The following is a 26718-nucleotide window of genomic DNA, read 5'->3' on the forward strand; positions in this document are numbered from 1 at the left end:
TCTATCTATCTATCTATCTATCTATCTATCTATCTATCTATCTATCTATCTATTTTACATATTATTTTGACAGGGTCTTTGTCCCAGGGTGGCCTTAAATGTATTATGTAGCAGAGGATGACCTTAAATTTTTGTTGGAGGTTGGTCTGGTGCTGTGTATTCAAGTGCAGATTTCAGTGCCTTGACCTCTGGTTACCACCCTGCCATGGGCATTGTTATGAATGTTGAACTATGTCCTGTACCATGTGATGAAAAATATTTTCCAGTTATCTCTGAGTGGCTGATTAAAAGGCTTGTACCCGGGCAGGGCAGAAGGAAGTAGGTGTGACTAAGGTTCTTAAGCTTTGGGGAGAGAAGGATCATGGGAGAGAGAAATAGGGAAAGGAATAGGAAGGAAGGAGAGAGCAGCCATGGGCTAGCATGGAAAAGAAGCACATGGCCAGATCCAGCATGGATGGAGGAGGCAGCCCAGATGAGAGAATAAGCAAGTATTATTTATGGACTTATGGATGGGAGGTAGCCCAAATGGAAACCATCAGAGCAGATGGTGTGGGATGTAGGCTGGCAAGTAAAGGTCACTTAGGTGGTAGTATCTGCCATGCCTCAGGTGAAATAAGGCTGTTCTAAAATCTATCAGGTATCCATGTCTTTATTGATTATGATAGCAGGTTAGATAATACCGCCATAGTAATTGTAGGGCTAATAATAAATACTATTAGACCAAACCCTTATAGTAATGATAGCAAACTTCCGGTCCTCCTGTGTCCACTGCTCAGGTGCTGGGATTCCAGGTGTGCACCACCACATCTGACCTATGCAATGGGAAATATCAAATATCATGCAGGGTTTATGCACGCTACGTGAGCACTCTACCAGGTAAGCTGCCCAGCTCTGAATCCCTGTCTGAAGTTGTGAGAGGGACTTCACACAACTTCAGGTCCCCTATCTGTCTACTAAGTGGGGCCCAGATGTTTTTGAAACATGAGAAGAAAAAGAAGACAAAGTGCCCGAGTCACCCTTGAAGGAGGGTTATCTGCCGTCTCACAAGGGCTCAATTGTGATTGGTCTGTATCTAGGATCACATGAGATGCGTGTTCCTTACAGGGCCCATGGTATGAGAAGTCTGAGTCATAGCACGTCACAGCTCAGCTCACTAGGGAACAGACTGATCACCAGTGCAGTGGGGTTTGCATTGCCTGGGAGTTCCTTACTCACACAGCACACCCTCGTCTCCAAGGTCATTCTGATTCTATTCTGTGCCTGTCGCCCTATCGTTTGGTTTCCTGGGAGAACTTTAAACGCATGCAGAGAAGCATGTCCCACTGAAGCCTGGTCTTCTCATGTCTGGTCGGTCAGGATTGTATGTCAGTGCAGAGATGTGCACTGCAGCTCTCCCTTAGTCCCCTCACCCGCTTTGTGTTCCTGGTTTTCCCGATCTTACCTGGTGGTCATGGCTTGGCTCAGACCCAATTCAACCCAAGCCAGAGGACAAGCTTGAGAGTCCTGGATGCCTCAGGTCAAGGGACTTGCTGGCCAGACAAGACACTCAAACCCAAAACCCAAGGTATACTGTGAATGGGATGGCCTTGGCGGAGGCTCAGCCATGGGGATCCCAGGAGATAGTTAGCATCGTATACTTGGTATTGATGGGCTGACATGCTAACGGCTCTGGTTTTATCACACACGGGTCTGCCACATATAGAGCACACACAAGTGGAGACAGCACTTTGACCCAGAGACATGGGTAAATTATTCCATGCCAAAAGAAAGAAACCAATGTACATGTGTTCCCTGGAAGATACACACCCTGATTACATCCATAGCACTGAGGAAGTCTGGTGAGATCTTTGTCCCGAAATAAACGTCAGGAACAAGGTTGGTTCCTGGCAGGCTGCTGGTATGAGTCCTCCCTCCAGGGAGAGGGACAACCCTCACTTGCCAGCTGGTCCCCAGTGAGGGTCACAAGGGGGAACTTGCCTGATTTGCTTGTGCAGCCTGTGAAGAAAGGCCAGCACTTCAGAAAAGCTTCCCAGGTGCATAGACATGTTCCAAACCCCCTCCAACCCGCCAATTCTGTTTTCCCATCCGTATAACAGGCATGAAGCCTCCTGTTCTCAGGCCTAATGCCCCAGGTCCAGCCCCTCTTCTCTTCTGACAGGTGACTAGGAGGACAAAGAAGAGTTGTGGCTAGTTATGTAGCCATCCCTGGGCTGTGGGAGTCCATAAAATATACCTTCAAATATAGACTTGTATAAAACCTGGGGATAAGGAAAAGGCTATTCAGGCTTTAAATGGGAGCAAGTGGACCCTGGGGCAGGGGCCTACATGGGCCTCCCTTCTGTGACCCAAGGTACAGAGGACAAGGAGCAAAGTCATAGGGCACAGGTATCTTAGTTTCTATTGTTGTGATGAAACACCATGACAAAAAAAAAAAAAATCAAGCTGGGGAGGAAAGGGTTTATTTGGCTTATACTTCCATATCACAGTTCATCATCAAAGGAAGCCAGAACAGAACTCAGAAAAGGGCTGGAACCTGGAGGCAGGAGCTGATGCAGAGGCCATGGAGGGGTGATGCTTACTGGCTTGCTCCCCATGGCTTGCTCAGCCTGCTTTCTTCTAGAACCCCAAACCACCAGCCCAGGAATGGCACCACCAACAATGGGCCAGGCCCTCGGTTAGATCCAGGCTTGCCTATAGCTGGATCTTATGAAGGCATTTTCTCAGGTGAGATTTCTCCCTTCCATAGGATGTTAGTTTGTGTCAAGTTGACATAAAAATACCCAGAGTAACAAGAAACAAAGCTGAGCCTCGATGAAGGTAAAGCTACATGACCTGACCGCAAACCTCGATCCCCAGCCCTGTCCCCATTTCTCACCTGTAGTCCAAGCCAGTTATCCCAGCCTCAGATTTAAACCATAGTCTTTAGAACCACCTAGCCTGCACCTATTTCCTATAGCCTCAGACCACAGGTTGAAATGAGCAGGTGAGGGCTGAGACTGGGTTTGTGAGCAGGCTATGGTGTGAGCTCTGGCTGTGATGTTCCTTTGGGTAGGCCTAACATCCCTGACGCTGCCCACTGTAGGTATACTGGACACAGACGGATCCTCCTGAGGCTTCTTTTGACTTTGGTCCAGCCTCCTTTGCTTTTTCTAAAGCAGAAATCGACAGAGGAAGACTCAAATGTTGTCAGTAATGCCAGAGTATGCGCGAACGACAGCATGCACCAGTGACGGTCTGTCAATAGGGTGTTTTCTGTGTGCCATGTAGATGGCCTCTGACCTCTCAGCTGTGCTGCATACAGAAATGATTGTATCCTGAAGAGAGACCGAGGCACAGAGCGATGCAGTGGCCACTGAGCATCAGTCAGAGGTGTGGGAACCACTCGGCACAGTCAGGAAGCAATGCCCAGGCTTAGCTCACTATGCTTACAGTGGTCAGGTCCCACCTCAGCACAGTGAAAGAGGATGGTCTGTTTTCCAGGTAGATGTTGTCAGACCTCTGCCTCTGTTTCCCTGCTTGTACCTTGTGGCTTGCATGGAAGATGCAGTATGCTAATACTTAGTTGCTGCTGAGAGCAGGGGGTGCTCTGGAGCAAGGCTCTCCCCATAGAAGCCAGCCAGGAATAGAAGCCCTAGGTTCAGGCCCCTCTGCCATCAATCTCATCTCCAGGTCCATCACCCAAGCCTTCACTGTTGTTGTGACTCTGTGAAGAGGACACAGGGCTGTGCAAAGCATAACCCTGGCTTGGGGAATGCACATGACTGTGGTTCCAGTGTTTGGGAGACTGAGGCAAAAAGACAATTTTGAGTTTGAAGCCAGGATGGTCTGCTCAGTGTGTTCAAAACAAGCCTGAGCTATATGGTGAGGCTCTGTCAGAAAAAAAAATTTGACTTCTGACTAAGAAAGACACAGGTCCCACTTTCATGGGATTCAGGGTCTAGGGGAGGAGACTATAGTATAGAGATAAAGGCTTTGCTTCATTCCTGGAACAGGATGCTGCCTTTCCAGGGAAGGAGATAAGAAGCAAATAAAGGGTTTGGCAGGCCAGTCACAAGGGGTTTTCATGGACAGGACATATGTGCTGGGACCAAAGGACTGAGCTGGTCAGGATGGTAAAAGATGTTTAGTTGCAGGCAGACAGAGCTCAGGTTAACCAAAGGCAAAGAGCCAGGGTAGAAACCATGTGTGCTAATGATCTAATGCTGCATGGGTATCTAGGCACCAGGCACACAGTAGGTGCTCAGCAAACACAATCTGATTCACAGACATGATGGAAGATCACTAGTCTCATTACTCCTGTGCTGTCTGTGCACCTGTGGGAAAGAGGGGCATTCATTACCTCGGAGAGCTCATCCTGGACCATTGACTAGACTCAGCCATTCCTATAGTCCACCCATCCCCTTTTCCCCCCCACACACCCATGCCAGCGTTCCTGAATCTGACTGTCATTTCTCACCAGTAGCAAATATTAATATCACTCCATGCCACCAAAAGATGCCATGAACTCGGGTCCTGAGTGGTACTGTCAAGCCCAGAATATACTCATAACTTGCAGGAGCCAGTGTTTCTGATGCAGACCCCACATGGAACCTGGGCCAGATCACCTCTCCCCTGGGTCATACAGCCATTCCACAAGGCAGTGCTTGGTGTCTTCGGAGAGAATATTTTACACATTTTACTGTCACCCTCTAGAGTCCCATAGTCTAAATCAGAAAAATCAAATTTCCTTGAGCCGTTCTCAGCCCTTTGTGTCAGCTTCCCATTAAGATAAAAATACTTCCTGAGTGCTCACTTAGCTTGTTCAGACACCATGGTTACTAGGACAAAGAGACTCGAGTGGGCCGTGGGCTATTTTTTCTTGGCTTTTCGTTCTTGTTGAATTTCTCAGGGAGGGTTTATGCCAGGCTGCCTCTGCCCTACCTAGAGCCAGGCAGACAGTGAGCTCATCAGATCATCGATAGGCACAGGGCGTTTCCGTGCAGACAGCACAGCCACCCACTAGAGTGCACCAGCAGAGAAGGAAAAGGAGAGAGTGCAGCTCATACAGCAAAGATGTTCAAAGAGTGAAACCAGGACCCCGGCAGGAAAAGCAAGCAGTGAGCAAATTCAAGAAACCAATGAATCCACCTGACTGGATTCTCTCCAGCACATACATTAGGCTCAGGGTGTGGCAGACAGAGCATTTTAGATATTTAGTTCAACAAATTGCCCTTTGTTTCACAAATGCAAAGTAAGCTGGGCTCAAATGGTGCTCAGCTCAGCCCCAGCTCTGCCACACATGACTTGTCAGCATGTTCTCTCTGTAGCCCCCACTGAAAAAGGCCATGTCCCACTGGGGACATGCATGCTTAGGTGTGTGAAGGGCTTGCCACAGAGCGGGAGTCCTCCTTTTCTGCCACCTTCATGGTTGAAAAAAAAAACTAAGGTTGAAGCCAACGGACAGGCTTCTATGAGGAGCCTGAGCCAGTCTTAAAGAGGGAGATGTTTTAATCTATGCAGGGCCCCATGCCACTCACTGGAAAGCTGGACTCCAGCTCACACGATGAGCATAATTATGGCTAGGATACAGCTGTGCCCTCTGAGGGTTTATAAATTCCTTGGAAGGACAATTTTTTTTTCCCCAAGGACATGCAGTGCTTGAGCTGCTAGGATGTGTTCTAAGAACCACAGTCGCTTCACAGAAGACAGCTAAGCCTGGGCCACACCTTCAGATATCACAGCCCTGGCTGCAGTCGGGTTCCAAGTTCATTTGTTCTGAAATGAACTGCCACTGTGCTTTAGACTGAATTCTGTTTCCCCAAATCTCATGTTGAAGCCTGGAGCCCCATCATTTGGAGGTGGGATGTTCAGAAGATGGTTAAGGTTAGGGATGGGGCCCTAATTTCATAGGCAGTACTTCCCTGTCATGTGCAGACACATGGAGACAGGGCCCTCTGCAGTCTAAGAAGATGGCTCTCATTGGAAGCAGGTTGAGCTGCTGTTGTGACCTTGGACCTTAGCGTCTGTGGGCTGAGAAGCACAATCTGGCTACTGTCTGCTCCAGGAGCAACTGAGCCCTGGAGTTTAGGTGGTTATGCAGTCAGTTATCTAGGATAAATATGCTTTTCAGCATCCACTGGAGGCAAGTGAGACCATATGACTAACTTCTGGCCAATGAGACTAAACTGAAGTATAGTGGTCAACTTCTAGAACATATTTATTTCATAAGACATGGGATTATTATCATTATTATTATTTTCTCTTTTCTGGGATGGAAAGAAGATATGAGTGGTGGTGCTCAGCGGTCTGCTTTGGGTCATAGTCAGTATGGGAAGGCAATCAGAGTAATAAGCTAGAAGGAGTATGGGCCCATATTGGTTGGGATGTTTTCATATGTCCTCAATTGTTTCTGTTGCTGTAATAAAACACTACCAAAATCAACTACTTCCTGCTGATTAGGGGCATCGGGTTCCTTGGGACAAGTTTGATCTTTCGCTGTCAGAATATCTAATTTCTTCTACTCATTTCTTTGTGTGTGACTACTTGACAAACCACAACCAACACCAACCAGCCACCCACCTATTGGGGTTCTAGCATTTATGTATCCTCTGAAAAAAGTTATTAGAATTCCAAAGTCACACACTCGCAGAAACTATCTGCAGCTGGCAAAACCACACCCCTGCCAGAGCACAGGCAAATTATAGTCAGCTGCTGTGAAGCAACCCCATATCTCCACAGCTGGGATTAAAACAAAAACATATTCCTATAATATTCCTGTGTTAAAAAAAGAAATCAACAAAACTTTAACTACATTGCCCCTACAAGTACTGTCATCCTAGGCATGCTGCCCTGAGTTGCTATTATTGGCTGCCAAACAGGGGCTTCTGTTCCAGTGCGCCCTAATCATGTCTGCAAGGAAGAATGTACTATAATGGCTGTGCTCATGGGCCAAAGAACATTCACAGCCCAGTGACAGGTGCAAAGGGTGACCGTGGTCTTCAGAATATTGGATGTGTATGGTGAGCTTCCTGGGAAGCTGAGACAAAGGGTATGTCTGTGATATGGATGGTATACAGATCAATTGACATCCTCAGTTTGACTTGACTTAGAATCACCATGGAAACATATATGTGTCTATTGCTGTTTCGATGAGGGTATTTCTGGATTGTGTAAATTGCAGTAGGATGACCTACCCTAGGTGTAGGCAGTATCACCTCATGAGCTGGAGTCCCAGACTGAATAAAAGGGACAAATTGAGCTGAACATCGATAGTCTTCTTTCTCTGTTTCCTGACTATGGACACAGTGTGACAGTTCCCTTCAGACCTCTGCTACCAGGAGTTCCCCACCATAATGAACCATGCCCTGGAACTCTGAGCAAAAGAAACTCTTTGTCTTGTAAGTTGGTTTTGCCCTGTGTTTTGTCGCATCAACAAGAAACGTTCCCCTCCCCAGGGCTGCCCTCAGCAGCGTTGGGCCCTCTCTCCATGCATCCCCTGCCTTGGGGTCAGCATGCATGCTTTTGCCCTCTGCAGCTCCCACCGCTTTTGCCATGAAGCCTGGCATCCACGGCTTGAGGATACCCAGCACTACATCTTTAGTCTGAAGTTAATCCAACATGTGAGATTAATTCTGAAAGGAAGGGAGTGGACGACACTAAACAAAAACAAAACACCCCCCCCCAGCATGACCAGATCCTCCAGATAGCTATGTAAACTATACCTCCACTCCTTTACTATAGCAACCCATAAGCATACCCCTTGGACCAGAGACACCAGGGACAGATAAATGCTGCCCCCTGACCTGATCTCCCCAGGCACATCACTGACAAATGGAAATCCTCTCCTTATGTGCCACACCCTGGACTTTTACTCCAATAGGACCTGACTTTATCTCCCCCAGTCTGACCCTTTCTCAGTAGGCCTAAGCTTGGTGAGCACCAGGAAAGAACCAAGTGGCTGGCTGCCCTTGGCCTGTCCGTTCATTCTGGGGACAGACATTAGCATGAAGATGTGCCAGGCTGTGTACAAATGAGAGAAACAGCAGTGGGCATAGCAATTCGAGTTGAAGAAGTTAGAAAACAGTAAATGCTTGCCCCACCTAATAGTCTTGTTTTAATTTTGGGTAAACCAAGATCCTCAAGTACCCAAGATCTTCAGTGGAGCAGCCTGCCCTGGAGCCCAGGCCTGCAGAGCAGCTGGACAGGGCAGTGGCCACACCTTAGAATAGGACCGTCTGGCTTCCACTTACCAGCCACAACTTCCCAGGCCTATTTTTTCCACTTGCGAGGTGGGGTTGCGAAGAGGGGGCCACCTAAGACAATTTGGCTCTTCCTACGCCTGGCACCCAGGAGGCAGGCAACACAAGGGATGGCTGTTACTCTAAGGTACACCCCAAACATGGAACCATTCAATATGGGCAGGGCAGCTGCATACAGGAAAATTCCAAGGAGAAACCAGTTCTTCCCACGCCAATTTCAACATCAGCAGCAAGACTGTCCCGATGTGGATTCCAATCCAGGTTCAAGGTGCTGGACGCCTTTTAAAAACGCTGGTTTGGGTCAGCTTCTCTGCCAGGACGCTGTGGGCGTGCCACGAAACAGGCGAGTGAATACAGCGCGTCACTGCCCTGGGCAAACAGTGGCGCCATCAGCCCGATGGCCTGGCAGCAAGCCATCTCGAACCCGCCTTGTTCTCTTCAGCACCAAGCGGCGGACAGCTCCCGCGCCCTGGAGGCGACAGCTCTAGGTAACTTCCGTGTAGTTGGCGTTTGCGGAGCTAAGGACCCTGGCAGGGCTAGTCACGTGCCAGGCAGGGCCTGGAGACCACTTGGGATGCCTCGTTCCTACCCAAGGACACCTCACTTTCCCCCCGCGTAAGACCAAGTCCAGCCGCTGAATCTGACTGCCGTTCTGCTGCAAGCATCCCCTGGGCGGTGCCCTGCGTTAGAGAGGTCCTGGGGCGTGGTCGCGCAGTGCTTCAGGGTCTCCACTTTGGAGGAATCTGCAGCAAGCGGGTCTGAGGGGCTGGAAGCTCCGACTTACTCGGTGCGCGGAGTGGGGCTGGGCGGGGGCGGGGGTATTTGCTTGCAGATCTCTCCTGCTGACAACAGGGAGCTGTCTGGAGAAGTCTCCTTTCTAAATTATTTATACGTCTTTTTTATAATTCCTGATCTCATAAGAATACATGATACATGATCGCTGGTGCTGTAATTAGAAAGCTCAGAGCAGTGTTCCTGTGCGGACCCTCTTGTTAATGCTCTGGTGTATCGCCTTAATATACATATAAAAAAAGATACAATTTAAATGACATTCCTTCCTTGTTTGCGTATTAACGCCCAGCTTGAGGTAGATGACCATAAGGTAACCCTGGGTTTTTCGGCTTTGTTTGAATTTTTGAGGCTGCCTACATCAAGATAACTAATGTTCCTGTACCCCTACAATCTGGGATCATCTCTGCTGGCTGATCTCACGCTGTTGTCTTCACTTCTTTGGCGGCCCAATTTCTTAAGTGGGGATAATAATCATGCCTGTTACATGGGAGGATCTGAGGAGTTTTTCCACCAACTACCTCCGCTGTTGTGACTGAGGACGTCTGCAGATGTCAGAACTAATGGGCTTGTGTTGTGGCCCGCAGGGGAAGTGTCCCCCAGTGATTCTTTTGTTGCTCCTGGGTCCCCAATATTCAGAGGTGGCCCTTTAGGATGCATTGGCTCTTGAGGGCTCTGACTGTTGGTGGACTCACTCCTTCACCGTGTTATAAGTTAATGGCCTTATTGGGAGGAGCAGAAATGAGGAAGTGAGGCTGAGTTGGAGGAAATGGATATTTGGGTGGATTTCCTGGAAGAACAGCTGTGTCTCCAGTCCCTTTCTGTGGTCTTCCTGGTGGCCATGAGATGAGCAACTTTCTACCACAATCCTCCTGCCATGATGTCTGACCCCACCACAGGCCTTTGCCCATGATGTCTTACCCCACTCAGGCCTCTGGCATGTTGTGTCTTACCCTACCACAGGCCTTTTGCCATGATGTCTCACCACACACACACACGGGCCTTCTGCCTTGAAGTCCCACCACACCACAGTGAAAGCAGGGAATCCAGACAAACATGGCAGCAACTTTGGTAGCTGTCTGCCATAATGAACCCATCAATTAAGTTGAGTCAGGTATGGTGGTGCATGCCTCAGCTACACAGAAAGTTTGAGGCCTGCCTGGGCTACATGAGACTCTGTCTCAAAACAAACGAGTTTAAGCTGATCTTTAAGTTAAATAGGTGATCCAATGGAAGAAAACAGACTTTTTAAAGGAAGAAAGCAGAAACTTCACTTGGTAAGTAAATCGTGAGGTTGGCGCCCATCAAATAAGACAAATAAGAAAGAAATAAAACAAAAAGAAAATAGATTTAAAAAAAAAAGAAACAGGAGAATGTGCAGGATGCTGGGCATGTGGGTTGCTTGCCCAGCATGCACAAAGCCCTGGACTCATCTTCATCACTGAATAAAGTAGGCACGCTGGAATGAGCAGGGTTGGAATCCCAGCACTAGGAGAGTGTTGGGAGACGGAGGGTCCTAAGTTCAAGGTCAGCCTAGACTTCACAAGATGCTGTGAAAAGGAAAATGGAAATTTAACTCAGGGAAAATAAGCCCAAAAGAGGGACGCCTCAGTGACTTGAGAGGTACTTTCAGGAGATTCAGGAGATTACATATGCCAGCTTGGAAGAGGGGAGGCAGATAGGAATACCGAAGTAGATAGTTTCAGAAATTCTACATCTGATAGAATCAAAGATCAACAACCCCAGACATGTGCACACGTGAGCACACACTTTCTAGACTTCTGGAAATGAACAATAAATAAAATCAAAGCAGCCAGAGGAACATTGCTTAAGGCATTAGAGTCTTACCAGTAGGCATGGCGCAGATAACTCAGCGATAGATCAATGAGCAGTAGATGCACAAACAGACTCACACATATGTGGGAGATTGATTTTTTGACAATGATGCAAAGAGAATTCAGTAGAGAATAAATTGTGATGTTCAACAAACGGTGTTGGGACAATTGGATAATTACGTGAAGAATCAATTTTGAGTCAACCCTTGGACCATTTACAAAAAAATCTTTATATGAATGACAGACCTAATTGTAAAAGCTTAAGGCTGTGAAACTTTCAGCTGGAAATGGAAAAAAAGGGTGTGTGAGGGCCTTTGGTTTAGGCAAAAATTTCTGAGATGCAATAGAAAAAGCATAAGATATTGCTAAATAACGAAAAGATAAAAGACTGGGATAAAGAAATTACATTGTTGTAAGAATATGTAATATAAATACATAAAAGTGAAAATAGTCACTGTTCAATAAGAAAATCAAACAATTAAAAACGGCTCATGGGTTCACTAAACATGATGATCAATGAGTAACAAATACATGCAAACAAACTTGTTTTTGATCATGCAAATTAAGAATCCAGTGTCATGGCACGTACACCTGTAGAAATGTCAAAAATTAAGCAGACTGGAGCTGGAGAGATGGCACAACTAGTAAGTACTTGTTATGAAGGCACAAGACCTGAGTCCAGATTCCTAGCACTCTCGTTAAAAAGGCAGGCATCGTGGTGCATGTCTGTAACTCCAGTTCTGGAGAGGCAGAGGAAGGAAGATCACTGGGGCTAGTTCTGGTGGTCTAGATAAACCAGTGACCTCCAGGTTCAGTGAGAGACCTTGTCCAAAAAGAGGGTGGGGAACAGTAGACGGAGGAATCCAACTTATAGCCTATACACACACACATACACACACACACACACACACACACACACACACACACACAGTAGATATACATGAACACACAGACACAAAGATATACACATGAACATATACATATACCACAGATACAACCATGAGGACCTCAGAGTGGCCCCCAGCACCCCTATAAAAGGCTGGGTACAGTGCCTCTGTAATCCAGCACTCACAGAGACATCTGGATCTCTAGACTCACTGCTTAGCTACTGTAGTCTCATCGGTGACCTCAGGTCCCAATAAGAGACCCTGTCTCAAAAGCCAAGGTAGATGGCTCCTACATGCACATTAATATGTATACATGCCCATGCATACACACAAAGAAGAATGAAGGGGCGGGGCCGGCAGCATCCACAACCAGGATATACAGTCTTGTAAGGTCTCTTTCTCCCTCCCTTTCTTCCTCAACTGTGATCATTTCAATGCAGGGCTGATCAAACCCTAACACAGCTCTTCACCGAAACTGCCGAGCAAATTCCAGAATGTATATGGAAGGGCAAAGGGCTAAGAATAGCTCCCATGCTCTGAGAAAATGAACAAGCCGAGGGATAAGCTGTGCCGGGTACGACAGTGTGGCAAGGGACAGGGTAGACAAATGAACGGAGATGAGCAGAATTGCCTGAGAGGAGCTCAGTGTGCCACAGGCTGGACACAAGATGGAGTTTTGGGTTAAGTGCTGCTGGTGCTGCTGTTAATCCCCTCCAGGGAAAGACAGGCTCACACTGGCCTCGTTGCTCATAAGCCTCAGTTCTGGGTTAGAGAGATGGCTCAGCAGGTAAGCGTGCTGGCTGCAAAAGCCTGGAGACTCAAGTTCAATCCCTGGAATCCACGTAAAGGTAGAGAGAGCTGACTCCACAATGTTGTCCTCTGACCACACACACACACACACACACACACACACACTGATGTAACAAATAAAAATGTAACAAAACCTCAGTTCCAGAGACATTAATCTTTGAGATGGAAAAACAAAACAAAACTTGAGAGCACGCTGAGGGAATATGAGAGTATATTCTGTTACTGCTTCAAGCCTGAAAATTTATTAAAATATAGAATCACAGGTCAGAGAAAAGCATTGCAAGCATTATTAACTACATGGAAGGCACTGTTTTCATTCGCACAGGGGAACCCATAAGGACACGGGAGAAGACTTGTGTGGAGCAAATCCCAGCCCAACGCTGGCATCTAGAAGGTGTCGGGGATGTGACTGGGGGACAGCAAACATTTCCTTCTAGCTGCTACATGTTAAAGTGGCAGGCATGACTCTTTTTTGGGCCATTTTGTCATGTAAAGTTGAGGGTGTTCATTCCCCTGTGAATCAACAGCCACTCTGCTTCTAGGGCAGGCATACTCATATCATGGTTTTCCTTGGGGGCAACTTTGCTCTCCCTGTAGAGACACTGGTTTGGTTGCTACTTCACAGGGGAAGGCACTCAGGCACCTCTGGGGTAGAGGCTGGAGATGCTGCCATGCCTTGGTGGTGCACAGCCCTGTCCCCCTGCTCAGGAACCTGCCCCATGGTTGTGAGTTGCCATGTGGATACTGGTACCTGAATCTGGGTCCTCTGTAAGAGCAGCAGGTGCTCTTAACCACTGAATCATCTCTGTCTCTCTAGCCAGCTCCCACCACTTTAAAAAAAATGTGAGGGCTTATTGGTCTCCGAGGTCAGAAGAGGGCATCATATCCCCTGGAACTAGAGTTACAAATGGTGTGAGTCACCACGTGGGTGCTGGGAATTGAATGTGGGTCCTCTGGAAGAGCAGTAAGGAATGAAGACAGAGTCTCCCTCTCAGAGTTATTCAGCCCAGATTTGAATTCTCCACTTCTTTCCCCGTGTCTTCTCTCTGTTTGAAATGCCTGATTACTTGCCTGTCTATAGTCTGTCTATCATATATATCTGGTATGTCCATCCAGTCTGTGTCACTTTCTTGTGACTGCCCTGAGCAAAGGGCTTTGTTCTGTATTCATAAACATCCCAGAAAACATGATATGGAAAGGAAATGAAAATGAGGAATTCTTTACGGAAATCTTTAACAGAGTTTTACAAGGAAAGAAATCACTTTGTTGATCCCAGCTGACCCTGAGAAGAACTAAAAACTACAGATGCTTTCAACCTGCATCTACACGCTGCCTTACACGTTTATGGAATATTTGTTGTTTAAGGTTGTTTTCAACCTATTGGATACTTTAAAAAAATGATTACCACAGCATACACATGCACATATAAATGGACATGGAAGAGTACATAAATTAAGATCAAAACTATGCATTAGCTTAGCTTGTAAAAGCTGATTGCTTTTACCAAAGGTATGGTCAGTTTGGTTACACCATTCCCTTAAAGGCAGGTTAATCTTACATCTAAGCACACAGTAGGACAGCAGGTTAAATGCATCTTAAACCATAATCTTAAACCATCTCAAGGCATAGCACTCACCTGGATGCAAGGCCCAAGGAAAGTTCAGCCTCTTTTAAGCAAATTACATTTTTAGAAAATGTACCACTGCAGACTACATAGTGAGTTTAAGGCCAGCCTGGAATACATAGGGCACTACTTCAAAATAGCTTACAAGGACAGACCACATTATGGTTCCCTGGTGAAATGGCAGTACACAGTAGCATGGGTTGATCATCGGAGCAAAGAATCCAGGGGTAACATGTTACAGGGTCCTAGAAACATCTATTAAAAATAAATCTAGATTCAGAATCTGACAACTCTGTTCCTAAGAAAACATCCCACGGAAACAGAAATCCTGGCTTCTAAGGACATGTGTGGAAGACTGCTTTGTGCCATTGTCCCTGGTTTGCAGTCATGAAGAGGCTGGTTACCTAGAGGAAAGTGCAGCCCCTCAGAAGGTAAGCTAGAGACCCTAAAGCACTGGAGGGAATTTTCTGAGGTGTTAAGGAGTGTAGAGTGAGAACCAGAAAAAGTATGGCTAAAAGTAGTGCACTTGCTTGGCATATCTACATTCTAGGCTCAGCCCCAGTAGTGAAAATAAAATTAAAACTAGCTAGGCTGTAAAGATGGGCCACTTGTGGTGTGTGATGGGGAGTGAGTTTTATGCATATGTTATGCACACAGGAGAGACATTGAAGCAAGGTTATTAAGGCTTTATAAACTTATCCTGGGAGGTAGCCTTCATTCTCCTTTCCACAACTGCCTGCACTGTTTAAATCGTTCCACAGAACTCACAGAAAGCAAACTACACCCATTTAAAGGTGCGGACCGAGGAAGCAGTGTCCTGTCAGAGGGACCTGCAGCTCCCAGAATGAAGCCATGTGGCCTGGCTGTGAGGAACAAACTAGGCTCACACACCCCTGCTGCTGACTCTCCTAAGTTATGGAGAAAGCCTGCAGGCCCTAACCTCACCACCCTGCCCCCAGAAAAGGACAGCGAGCAGAACAAGAGCCTCAGTGAACTACCTTCAAGGTTATCGGAGGATGATCGATTCTTTTAAAGAGCCCTTTCCATTTTAAGGCAATTGTAGAGTTGCCTGCTTACCAGGCTCTCTCTGGTTCCTGATCCTCTGAAATCCTCCTCTCTTTCAGAAGTGGACCTCCCGCCCCAGGGTGACTCTCTGAACTTCTCAGAAGGTACCCTTCTGTTGGAAACACTTTGAGTGTCATTGGGTGAGCCTTGCACTTCAGGACAGGGGACCATAGACTACAGTGCCAGGGCTGCACTGGGCCCGGCTTCCTGTCCTTTATCAGGCTAGCATGGTGACACATTTCTCACCAGACCTTATTGAGGTTTGTATGGCAGCCACACATTATGGTAGATTTACCTTCAAACTGAAGAGGTGAAGCATTGCCCCTTTTGAGGGCTGGGATGGCTTGATGGGTGGGCTCATATAGCCTTATACCTGCAGTGTTGTCTGAGTTTTATTTCCTTTTGGCGTGATGAAATACCCTGGCCAGGATTAGCACATAGCTTGCCAGAGTCAACTGGGTGACCTTAGAGCCAGTGAATGCACACTGCCAGCATCAACAGGCTTCAGAATGGAGTGAGGGCACTGCAGAACTATGAGCCATGATACGCCACTGTGACTTCTCATTCAGTGGACCTCGGGATGCTCAGGCACCTGCCTTTTTCCTTCTTTCTTTCTAGGTGGCAGAGACGGGACCCAGGACTGGAAGTGCTGGCCTGCTCACCTTCTGTTTGCAATTGTCAGATAGATGCCTCTCCTCATGAACGTTTATACCTAGTTATGTGCTGTCATATGCTCATTACCCCATCACTCTGGAGGCTCAGGAAGGAGAACTGACATAAATTCTAATGTAGGTGCAAGATGAATATGAATTTAGAATAACTGGGGTCGGAGAGATAGCTCAATGTATAAAAGCAACTGCCACTGAGTCTAATAATCTGAGTTCAAACCCTGGGACTCACATTGTGATATGAGAGAACCAACTCCAACAGTGGTCCTCTGACACACGCACATACACACACACGGACACACACACAGAGTTAGTTTTAATTTAGAATAACAACAAAGACAGAGTGAGACACCGTGTATAACATGTTTATAATAAATAACTAACTTCCCGTTAAGCATTCATTTCTGAAGGAAAGATTCCAGTCTTCCCTGACTTTTGAGAATAATATTGAAAACGTGCATATCACTCATAATTATGAGTCTGAGTCAGGAGAGCCTTTCTATCTGCATCAAAGTTTCCCCCTATTGTAGCCTGGTGGTGGAGGTGGTGGAGGTGGTAAGGGTGCACACCCTTAATACCAGCACTCAAGATGCAGAGACAGGCGGATCTCTGAGTTCAAAGCCAACCTGGTCTACAGAGTAAATTCTATAGAACGGCTAGGGCTACACATATACAGAAAAACTCTGAAACTCTGTCTCAAAAAAAAAAAAAAGTTTCCTCTGCTCTTCTTACAGAACTCAGAATGATTTGTTCCTATACTTTCTGCATAGAAAAGGGTGTTACCAAATCATTATCTCATGAAGTTGCTCAAAACAGATGGAGGAAAAAAAGAAAAGAAAAGAAAGTACCAAAAGATACTACTATAATGAGACTGGCTGTCAGGTGGATAACTAATACAATTATTATACTGTTTCTCTGAGTCTTGTAATGTTTGTGGTGTCTATGTACACAAAGTAAAATTTGTTGTACATTGTTATTCTAAATAAAAATAAATTTACATGTATGTATGTATGTATGTCTTAGAGTGTATGTAGAGAGTATCTGTGTTTACAGGTGTAGTGTGTGTGTGTCAGAGAACCACTGTGAGAGTTGGTTCTCTTCTTTCACAATATGGGGTCTCAGGTCATCAGAACCAGTTTTACCCACTGAACCATCTCCATAGCCCCAGTTATTCTAAATGAATACTGTCACTTGCACAGAACTTTGTAGTTCTCATTCTTCTTAGGGAGGGCTCTTGATTTTAGAAGCTCTGGGCACCATGAAACTCATGCACCACACAGACGTCCATCCTCTTTTTCTTACCCATTAGCAGAAACCTGCATTTTTTCATGCATCTGAAAAAAATTCTTCTTTAAATTAAAAAAAAAGAAGAAGAAAATTTCCTCTGAAGTCAGAGGGCTTGTACAACGCTTTTCTGACCAAACATACCAAATAGGAGTCTCTGGAAGAATTTCCAGAAAAATTGTTGCAAGGAGCTGTGAGGTATGTGTGTGTGCATCTTGTATCTTCCTCTTTTGACTGGAATAGAGATAGGATTCAGCAGACAGGCAGTCACCTTGCCACCTTGAAGACACTGTGAGGAAGGAAATCCCTTTCTGACCAAGGGGATGACATGAGAAAGTGAGGACTGGCTTGCCTTGGGTTTCTTATTAAGTGAGAAAAAAGAAAACAAAACAAAACAATTTTTTACTGTGTAACAGAGGTCTGAATAACTTGTGGCCAAACACAATCTGTAACTGATACACATGTATCAAATAGGGTAAACTCAGTGGCTCTGTAACAGAAACTTACTGTCTTTGCTCTAAGCTAGACTAGCTCCCTCAAGCCCTCTGCAGGGAAGACTTGTCTGAGGGTTGCAGAAGCCTCCCCTCTGCTTCTTTCTTAACCTGGTCTGCTGATCTTTGGTGTTCTGGCACACCTCCAGGCTCACAAACTATTTCCTTCCTGTGCACCCATTCTCATAGGAATAGGAGTCAGATTGGATGAGTCCAGGATGACCTCTTCTTAATTAATGACACTTGCCAACGCCCTGCTTTTAAACAAGGACATATTGTGAGGTAGAGAGGGAGAGAGAGAGAGAGAGAGAGAGAGAGAGAGAGAGAGGCTTCATCTCTGCAACACCACAGCCCTGTTACTGTCCCTGCTACCTGTTGTGTTCAAGCCACTAGCTAGCCCCACAGTCCTGCCACCCACCTCACCCTTCCCATTGTTCCAAGCTTGGTTATTTGGCACCATTTCAGTTTATGCTCTCTTTACAGCGGGTCTGTTGTCAGTGTCATCCTTGGAGTCCCTCAGAAACATTCTGGGTCTTCCACCCCCGGTTCTGAGAAGGTCTGCACTCTGCGCTCTCACAGGTACAACCCTGTGACTTACACTGGTCAATGAAATGCAAGGGGCATGTTGTGCTTTAGAGGTGGGAGGGTCGCTTTTACAAACACCTGTACCAGGCCACCTTTCCTTCAACCCGCTCTGTTAATTGTGGGTGTTCCTTCTGACCCAGTCTCATAAGCATGGCCCGTGACAGATGTCCATCAACAGAGCCCCACTGACCCAATCATGATAAATAGTATAGACAGGAAACAAGCCAGTGAGAGTCTGGCTTGTTTGTTACCTCAACTCAATAGAGTTTATTCTGACTGGTACATTAAAAAAGTGTGAATCTGACAGCAGTTTTCCCAAGGTGAGACAAGTCTCAGGGTAAGCTCCCAATACTTTTTTGTAGCCCATAAGACTTCACGGTGCTGGCCTTTGCCCAACCCTTTCTCCCCCCCCCCCCCCCCCCTTTCTAACCTCCTCTCTTGTGACAGGCAGTCTTTTTTTTTTTTTCAGACTCTCAAATATGCCCTTTGTCTTTAGATGCCGTTCCTTGGCCATGGATGCTCTTCCCCATCTTTGCAGGTCTGTCCATCACGGTATCTTTAGATCTTAGGGACAACACAGTAGGTCCTCAATACATATCTGTAGACCAACACTGAACAGATGAATCTCTGCCTAGCTACACCACCTGCAAGGACCCGGTTGCCATTGCATTGTCATGAAGGTTTGCTGCTGTTTTGCTCAGTGATGGAGATGTCAGAACCGTCGGAATCCTGGGTCTTTAGCTTACCACATGACCTTGAACATTTCGCTTTAACCTCGGTCTTCGATTTCCTATCTGCACAAAGCGGGGCAGACACCCAGCCATCCCTGCATCTTCTGCAGGATGCCTTACGGGCAGGGCGAGTTTCCCAGGCCTGAGACAGGTCACCCTGTTGCTCCTGCCTGTGATGGCCCCGGGTCCGGACTAGCAGCATCCAGGCCTTCCTGGCCCAGTGCGCAAGCTCACTTGTGCCGGGAGCTGACCGTAGCTCTGGGCTTTCGCCTCGGGCCCGGAGGACGCCACGCCCTCCCCACTGACTGGCAGGAGGATGCGCCAATCGGAGGAACGACGAGGGAGGGGGCGGGGCCGCAGTGCGAGCCGGCGCCCGGCGCCCACCAAGCTGCAGCCGCTAACGTGCGGCGCCTGTCCCCGCCGTTCCCGCATCGCGCACTGGTTCCCCTGCGGGCCGAGCCTCATCGGCTACGGTCCAGGTTTTCTTTATTTTTATTTTTTGGATGCATTCATTTTCTGTTCTGTCTCGTCCCTTCTAAGGTGGCGGCGACGGCGACAGCAGCGTAGGCGCGCGCTGGGAGGGGGCGGCCGGAGAATGCAGCGCCTGGCTGCTGCTCGGCTCGGGTCGGAGCGTCAAGCAGGTGGGTACAGGTGTGCCGCGGAGGGGAGGGGTCTTGGGACACTGCACCCTGTGGGCGGACCCTGCGGCGGGGACATTACCAGTGCTGCCTGCCCGGTCCCCACCCCCAGCCTCCGCCTCACAGCCACTCTGCACCGTTCATCCCACCTCCCAGCCCCGCCCATCTCCCCTCCCCCACTCTCCCCAGAACCCCAACCTTTCCTTTGGTGGCTTCGGTCTCCGGACACTGCCCTTGGCTCCCCTGTGTCGCTCATGCCACCTCGCTTTCCACTCGTCTAGTCCTCTCGTCCCGGAGCTGAGGAGTGGGAAGGGACCCACCCGTTCCTCAGCGAGTATCTCGGGGGTTGGGGGGGGCGTGGTTGGCCGGCCGGTCCCTGTCCTGCAGGTCCCCGCCTAAGTGGAGAGCCCAGGGTGTGTAGGGGTGACCGGGAGGGGGAGGCCGCCCTGGCGGTATCCCACCCCACGCACTGCACACGCTGCGGATGAGGGGCTACGCACACCCTCGCACCGCTCCGCCCACGTGTGCGCCGGGGAGAAGGCTGGGGCGCTGCGAAGAAAGGCTGGTATCCACCCTGTGCCCGGCGGCGCGCCCTGGGCGCACGGGATTTCGGGGCAGGCGCTACGATCAGCTCCGCGGTGCTGGGCGCCTCTCTGCGGATCAGGCTGGAGATCTCGGCCTCGTGTTAGGGAGCTGCGCTGGGCTGCACATTCCTAGGCCTTCTCTCTATCATTCCATCCTCCCAGCTGCGTGATTCCAAGGATAGGCCGGTTTAGGCCACTGTCCAGGCTGGAGCCTTTCGCTTCCCTTTCCACACAGTAGGCTTTCTGCCAGTCTCTGCTCAGCGTTTTAAGCTCAAAGAAACGTCTACCGTGCTGTCTTTAGCGCACACTCAGGCACATTGACCTTGGCCTTTGCTTTGCTCTTCCCATTTTGGGCACGCCCTTGCTTCATCTGGCCAGCTCCTTGTAGACCAAAGTTAAGCAGAGCTCCTTGCCAGCTGCCAGTCAGAGCTTCACCGTGTGGTAAGCCCATGACCCCGGGCCTTCCCGGTGAATGGCTGCACCTCCCAAAGCAGGTGAAGAGGGCAAGGGCAGCCACACCTGATGTCACCTCCTGTAACTTGGGAGTCTCTGATGGATGTGTAGGCAAGGCTGGGGGAGGAGCTGGCTGTTTCTCCAGGACAGTTTCATCAGCTGGGCAGGACAGCTGGAAGGGACGGGTTTGAAGTGAGGTGGGGTGGGAAAGCTCATTTTGTGAGTTCCTTTGTGAAGCTGATTGCCACAAAGTGCTCGTAGGGACCTTGCTCCAGGTGGGATTGCTGAGGGCTGCATGAGAGTTGGAGGTAATCCTCACCTGGTCCTTTTCACAAGAAATCCTCAAGAGAGCCGTGGTCACAGGAGATGACAAGACTGCCATTCCCTGTGCCACAAACCATCATCAGAGTCCCAGTGTCCCTACTGTGCAGCAAGTTCCTCACTAGTGGCTTCCCTGGCTCACTGGATCCCTTTTCCTGCTGTCCTGTCTCAGCCACTTCTGTGCTTCCTGCACATAAAATGGTTTTCCCTTGTTCCCTTCCCTCTGAAATAATGCTCCCCTCTTGTCTGTCTGGGAAACTCCTATTCATGTGGGTTTTTTTTTTTTTTTGGGGGGGGGAGGTTGTTTTTGCTTTTCTCTTCTGTTGCCAGACTGTGCAACTCCCTATCCGTACCTCCCAGAGCTGCACACGCGCGCTCAGCAATAGGATTTGTGTGGTTATCCCCCGTCACTCAGATCTAACCCACTAGGGATTCTGGGGACTGAGATGTCTTAGACCCTACCTGCCACTTAGCTGGAATTGGCAGGCATTTGGCACGTGGCCTTTCTGACGAAGGTTCCTCCCTTGGGGAGACTGAGTATTACTGTGGTCCACTCTCCTGGGCGGGTCTCCTCCAAGGTGATGGAATGGACTCACTAGACTCATGTCCTCATTCTCTTTACTGTGAGGTCTTGGACAAGAGCCTGCCCCACTTCATTTCCTGTATAAATGGGGACAGTGTTTCTCTTGCACTGGGTTATCCGGGGATCAGAGGTGTGGTTGTCTTATTAAATGGTTGTGGTGATAAGTGTGTGATGTGCTGTGTCCTTTAGCTCTGTCACGGAAGAGATGCTCATGCTGGTGGCTCTCTCTTGTCCTTCTTTAGCTAAAATGAAGATCCCGAGAAGCAGTTCTGGATGGGGTGAACACAAGCTCCAGTGGCTCTGTGTCTCTAGGCAAAGGCGTTCAGTCTCTGTGCTCTGTGGGAGGGAGGGTTATATAAGGCAGGTAGCCTGCACTGCACATCCCACTTCTGTCATGAGGGCTTATTTTAGCCACACCGTGCCGTATGTGCAGGTACAGATCACGTGATGACGAACTGAAGATCAGCGAGCCTTCTACCTACCTCAAATGCCACCCCACTGGATTCCCTGACCCCTACGGTCTGTCAGCACCTTTCTGAAGGGCTAGCACAATATGTGAGGTACTGTCTCCCTGCTTTCTGTGGAGACACATTTCAATGGCGTCTTAGCCGCTGGGGCTGTTGTAGTTAGAGGCTCAGAAGAGACTCCTGGGCTGGCCAGCCACCCCCAACTTCCAAGCATTGGGGAAGTGCTATCTTTGCTTATGTGGTTCCACAGGCAGCCCAAGGCAGAGAGGCCACATGCAACAAGAGCACGGGGGTGGGTGGGGTAGCTCTGGGAGCCTGGGTTGAAAGTGGAGAAGGCCGGAGTGAACATGAGGACAGTGATGACCCGGGAGAAGTAATTGGGTGCTGTGTCCAAACCCTGGCTGGAGGGATGGCTCTTGCTGCTCCTGAAAAGAACCTGGTTTGGGTTCCTAGCACCCATATGGCAGCTCACAACCATCTGCAACCAGGTTCTTCCTGGCTTCTTTCAGGGTGCTGTAGGCATTGGCCATGTATATGGTGCACAGGCATACACGCAGGCACGATATTCATACACATATAACAAAAATACATCTTTTAATGAAAGACACTGGCAGGAAGTAGAAGAGAGAAGGCCCATCATTTGGAGGGCGACCCAGAGGATGGGAGGTGATGTGTTGCGGGGATGGCGCTCCGCTCGTCTCTGGCTTTGATGTATGTCTTCTGAACTGCCCAGAACGTGTTGTCTTCTCATGAACTTGCATAGCGGACTGGCAGATGTCAGAGTTCTTAGAATGGTATAGCAAAGTTCTCATTAAACTCTAGGGTCCACACCGGGGCTGGTAGCTAACACTCTTGTGAATAAAGTTATTGGAACACAGGCCTGCTCTACCTTTTTCTGCAGGATGGTCTGTGGCTACTGGGGGTTGCTGCCCTGTGGATGGTGCTGTCTCTGACTCAGTTGAACTTGCTGAGACACGAGGAAGGGGAGGAATCCCTTAACAAATCAGCAAAGAGGGGCTCAACAGCCTGTCCGGGTCATACAGCCAATGAGTTTGAAGGCAGTAAGCCCCTGTTCTTTATTTCTTCAGGTGTTTTTTTTTTTTTTTTTTTTTTTTTTTTGTGAAGCTACTTTTATTGCCACTCATTGAATTCTTCAAAGGGTGGGGTATAATACATCTTATAGCTAATGTCAAAATTTGCTGATCAATATTTTTTTACATTAACTGTATGTTTACTGTTTGACAATGGCTACTATAGTAATCCTTGTTGAGTGCACACTTTGTGACACTAAGCATATTTGCAGGGCTCTGCAGCCGTGGCTCTCATCCATTTCCACTTCCATCACCCTAAGCTGCAGCACAAGTTCTATACTGACCCTCACTGCCCAGTGCAAATGTCGGCCTCAGGTTCAATGTCAGCTTTGCCTTTTACCAGTTAACTGTGCAAATGTCTGCACCCTTCAGGATGCCCTACATTTTAGTTTCCTCATTTGGTGAGAGTCGATGGTCCTGGTGTCATACTTTTTGTCAATCTGACACAGACCTAGACATACTTAGAAGGGAATCGAAGAGCTGCCTCCATCAGATTTGGTCTGTGGGCGTGTCTATGGAGCATTGTCTTGATTGCTAATGTGGGAAGGCCCAGCCCACTGTGGACTGTTACTCCTGGGAAGTTGATAATGGGTAGTATAAGAAAGCAGGCTGAGCTTGCATGGTGGTGCACACCTTTAATCCTGGCAGTCAGGAGGCAGGTGGATCTCTGTGAGTTCTAGGCCAGCCTGGTCTACAAAGAGAGTTCTAGGACATCAAAGGTTGTTACACAGAGAAGCCTTGTTTTGAACCATCCTTCTCTTCCCCCCCCCCCGCACAAAAAGAAAGAAAGAAAGAAAGAAAGAAAGAAAGAAAGAAAGAAAGAAAGAAAGAAGGAAAGAAATGGCTGAGTAAGCCACAAGGAGCAATCCAGGAAGCAGCATTCTTTTGTGGCCTCTGCTTTGGTTCTTGCTTTCAAGTCCTACCTCAACTTCCTACCTGGCTTCCCTCAATGACCAACTGTAATCTGTAATAACTTCCACCCCTCTGCTCTTGAAGGTACTATGGGTCACTATTTTTGCCACAGCAACAAAAAGCAAACTAGACCAGAAATTGGTACCGAGGGGTGTTGCTGTAATGGACATGATGATGTTGTGTTGGGCAATGGTGGAAGGCATTTGAAGCTTTGGACTAGAGAAGCCAGTGAGTGCTCAGAGTTTTAATGGGCTGCTCTGTGGGAGCTTGGAATATATGGGTGCTGAGGGCAATGCAGACAGTGGAGGCTTAGCTTATGAAACTTTAACGGAAAGTTTGAGAGTCAAAGACTCTATTGGAGCCATTCATGTGATATTTTGAGTGGCGAATCTGTCTGTCTATCTGGGACTGAAGAATCAACAAAAGACCAGCATCACTGAAATGAAACCTTCTCGGAGGTATTTTGTTTGGGTCAGCACACAGAAACTGTGGTCCAGAGGGGGCCAAGGCTGTACCTCAAGCTGGCAGGAGGGCTTGGTACTGTGTAAGGAGGTACTGGTTTTGAAGGCATGAAGGTTTGGCACCACGAGAATCCAGTGTCCAGGACAGGATACTGGTGAAGGTTCAGCCTCAAGAGCAGTGAAAATCTCAGGATTGAAGGGGTCATGGAGAGAAGCTGAAGTTTTGAGGCCACTGTGGAAGGTATTGCCATGGAGTCCTAAGAATATAGGAGGTGCTGACAACATGGGACATCTGGCAAGGACAGTAGCAGGTATGGAGTAGAGCTGGCTCGAGCTGACAAGACAAGCTATGTGCTGTGGATAGCAGAACTGGAGAGGTGAATGTAACCAATTCATCCAGAGCCCAGGAAATCATGAATGAGACCCAGATGGACATTGAGCTTTTCATACCATTAAGTGTTGGTTTTGTTTTGGTTTGATTGTAACTGTAGTCTGGTCCTTCCCTATTGGAATAAAAAAAAAGGTCTGGAACTTGTTTTGGATTTTACAGGAGTTCACAGTTAATAAACATTGGATTTATTTTTTATTTTTTTATATTTTATGTGTGTGAGTGTGATTGTCTGCATGTATGTAAGTGTACTTGTGTGTGTGTGTGCCTGGTGCCTGCAGACATCAGAAAAGAGCCCCAGATAACCTGGAACTAGAGTTGCAGATGGTTGTGAGCCACTGTGTAGGTACTGGGAATCAAACCCGATCCTTAGCAAGAGCAGCCAGTGCTCTTAGGCATGGAGCCATCTCTCTAGACCCTAGATTTTTACTTATAAAATTTTGGGGTCTATTTTATTTTATGTGTTTGAATGTTTGGCCTGTATGCCCGTATGCGTGCATGTATGTATATATGTATGCATGTATGTATGTATGTGCACCCTGTATGTATTAGTAGATGGTTATGAGCTGTCATGTGGGTGCTAGCAACTGAACCCAGGTCTTCTGTAAGAGCTCCAATGCTCTTAACTGCTGAGCCATCAGCCTTGATGTTGGATCTTTAAAGAAACCATGGACTTTAAAAATTACATTATTTTTAAAGAACGGAACTTTAAAAATTGGATTCCTTTGTTTTATTTTTGTTTTTCAAGACAGGGTTTTTCTGCATAGCTTTGGCTGTCCTGGACTCGATTTGTAGACCAAGCTGCCCTTGAACTCACAGCAATCTGCTTGCCTCTGCTTCCCTGAGTGCTGGGATTAAAAGTGTGCGCCACCAGCTTGGATTGTGTTTTATATTGTGATAGTAATGTGAGATCTTGGGGCCAAGGAATGAAAGAGTGTGGCTTAGAGTGATGTGTTTGTGTCTCAGGATTGACTAGGGGTGGAATGCCATAGTTTTTTTTTTTTTTTTTAAATGACATTATTTATTTATTAAGGAGGATTGTCTGTTAGAGCTGCACATAGAGGTAAGGTTCCACTGTGTGGGACCTGGGGATGGAACTCAGGTCATCAGGCATGGTGACAAAGTGTCTTCATCTACTGAACCATTTCTCAGTTGTTTTGTCAACTTGACACAGACCTGGACACTCCTCGGAAGAGGGGATCTCAGTTGAGGAATTATCTCTATCAGATTGGCCTGTGGGCATATCTAGGGAGCATTGTCTTGATTGCTGTGGTGTGAGAAGGCCCAGCCCACTGGGGCCAATGCCATCCCTGGGTAGGTGGGGCTAGGCATGTATAAGAAAGCAGGCTGAGCATGGGGAGTATAAAGAGCAAGCCAGCGAGCAGCATTCCTTCATGACCTTGACTCCTGTTCCTGCCTTGGGTTCCTGTCCTGGCTTCCCTGGATGGTTGACTGTAAGCTGTAAGAAGAAATAAACCCTGTCCTCCCAAGAGCCAAGTTGCTTGAGGTCAGTGTTTTATCACAGCAACAGAAAGCGAAGCAGAATACTGCATTTTCATGCTTGCAAATCCCCTGGACACAAAGATGGGGCAAGAGACAGGGAAGACCTTGTGTAGCATTGTGCAGCGGACAGAAGCAGCAGGGTTGTGCCCTGGGACAGCACATTCAGGCTGCTATTGGGCCGTTCTGTGCTGTTCAGTGTGGTCTGAGTGTGGCCTCTTTCCCCCTTCAGTACCCTGATGACCTCAGCCATGGCAACCTGGGACACTGGCTGCCTGCTCTCTCTCCCCATGGCCCTGGCTTGGCTGAAGGAC

The 26718-nt window shown here is 47.9% G+C and overlaps 1 protein-coding gene and 1 long non-coding RNA gene across 2 annotated transcripts in view; one reads left to right on the forward strand and one right to left on the reverse strand.

Annotated features, from left to right (window-relative positions):
- Window positions 1-20083, reverse strand: part of LOC129688797 (uncharacterized) — a 31371-nt gene extending 11288 nt beyond the window's left edge. Inside the window, exon 1 of the long non-coding RNA XR_008722004.1 lies at window positions 19843-20083. This is a non-coding gene — a long non-coding RNA (uncharacterized LOC129688797). The remainder of the gene's footprint in view (window positions 1-19842) is intronic.
- Jakmip1 (janus kinase and microtubule interacting protein 1) overlaps window positions 19371-26718 on the forward strand; it is a 111527-nt gene continuing 104179 nt past the window's right edge. The window contains exon 1 of the mRNA XM_055623741.1: window positions 19371-19647. The gene's annotated coding sequence lies outside the window, so the exon portion shown is untranslated. The remainder of the gene's footprint in view (window positions 19648-26718) is intronic.

Source organism: Psammomys obesus, unplaced genomic scaffold (assembly GCF_907164565.1).
Source record: "Psammomys obesus unplaced genomic scaffold, mPsaObe1.curated_primary_1811, whole genome shotgun sequence".
Classification (NCBI taxonomy): Eukaryota; Metazoa; Chordata; class Mammalia; order Rodentia; family Muridae; genus Psammomys; species Psammomys obesus.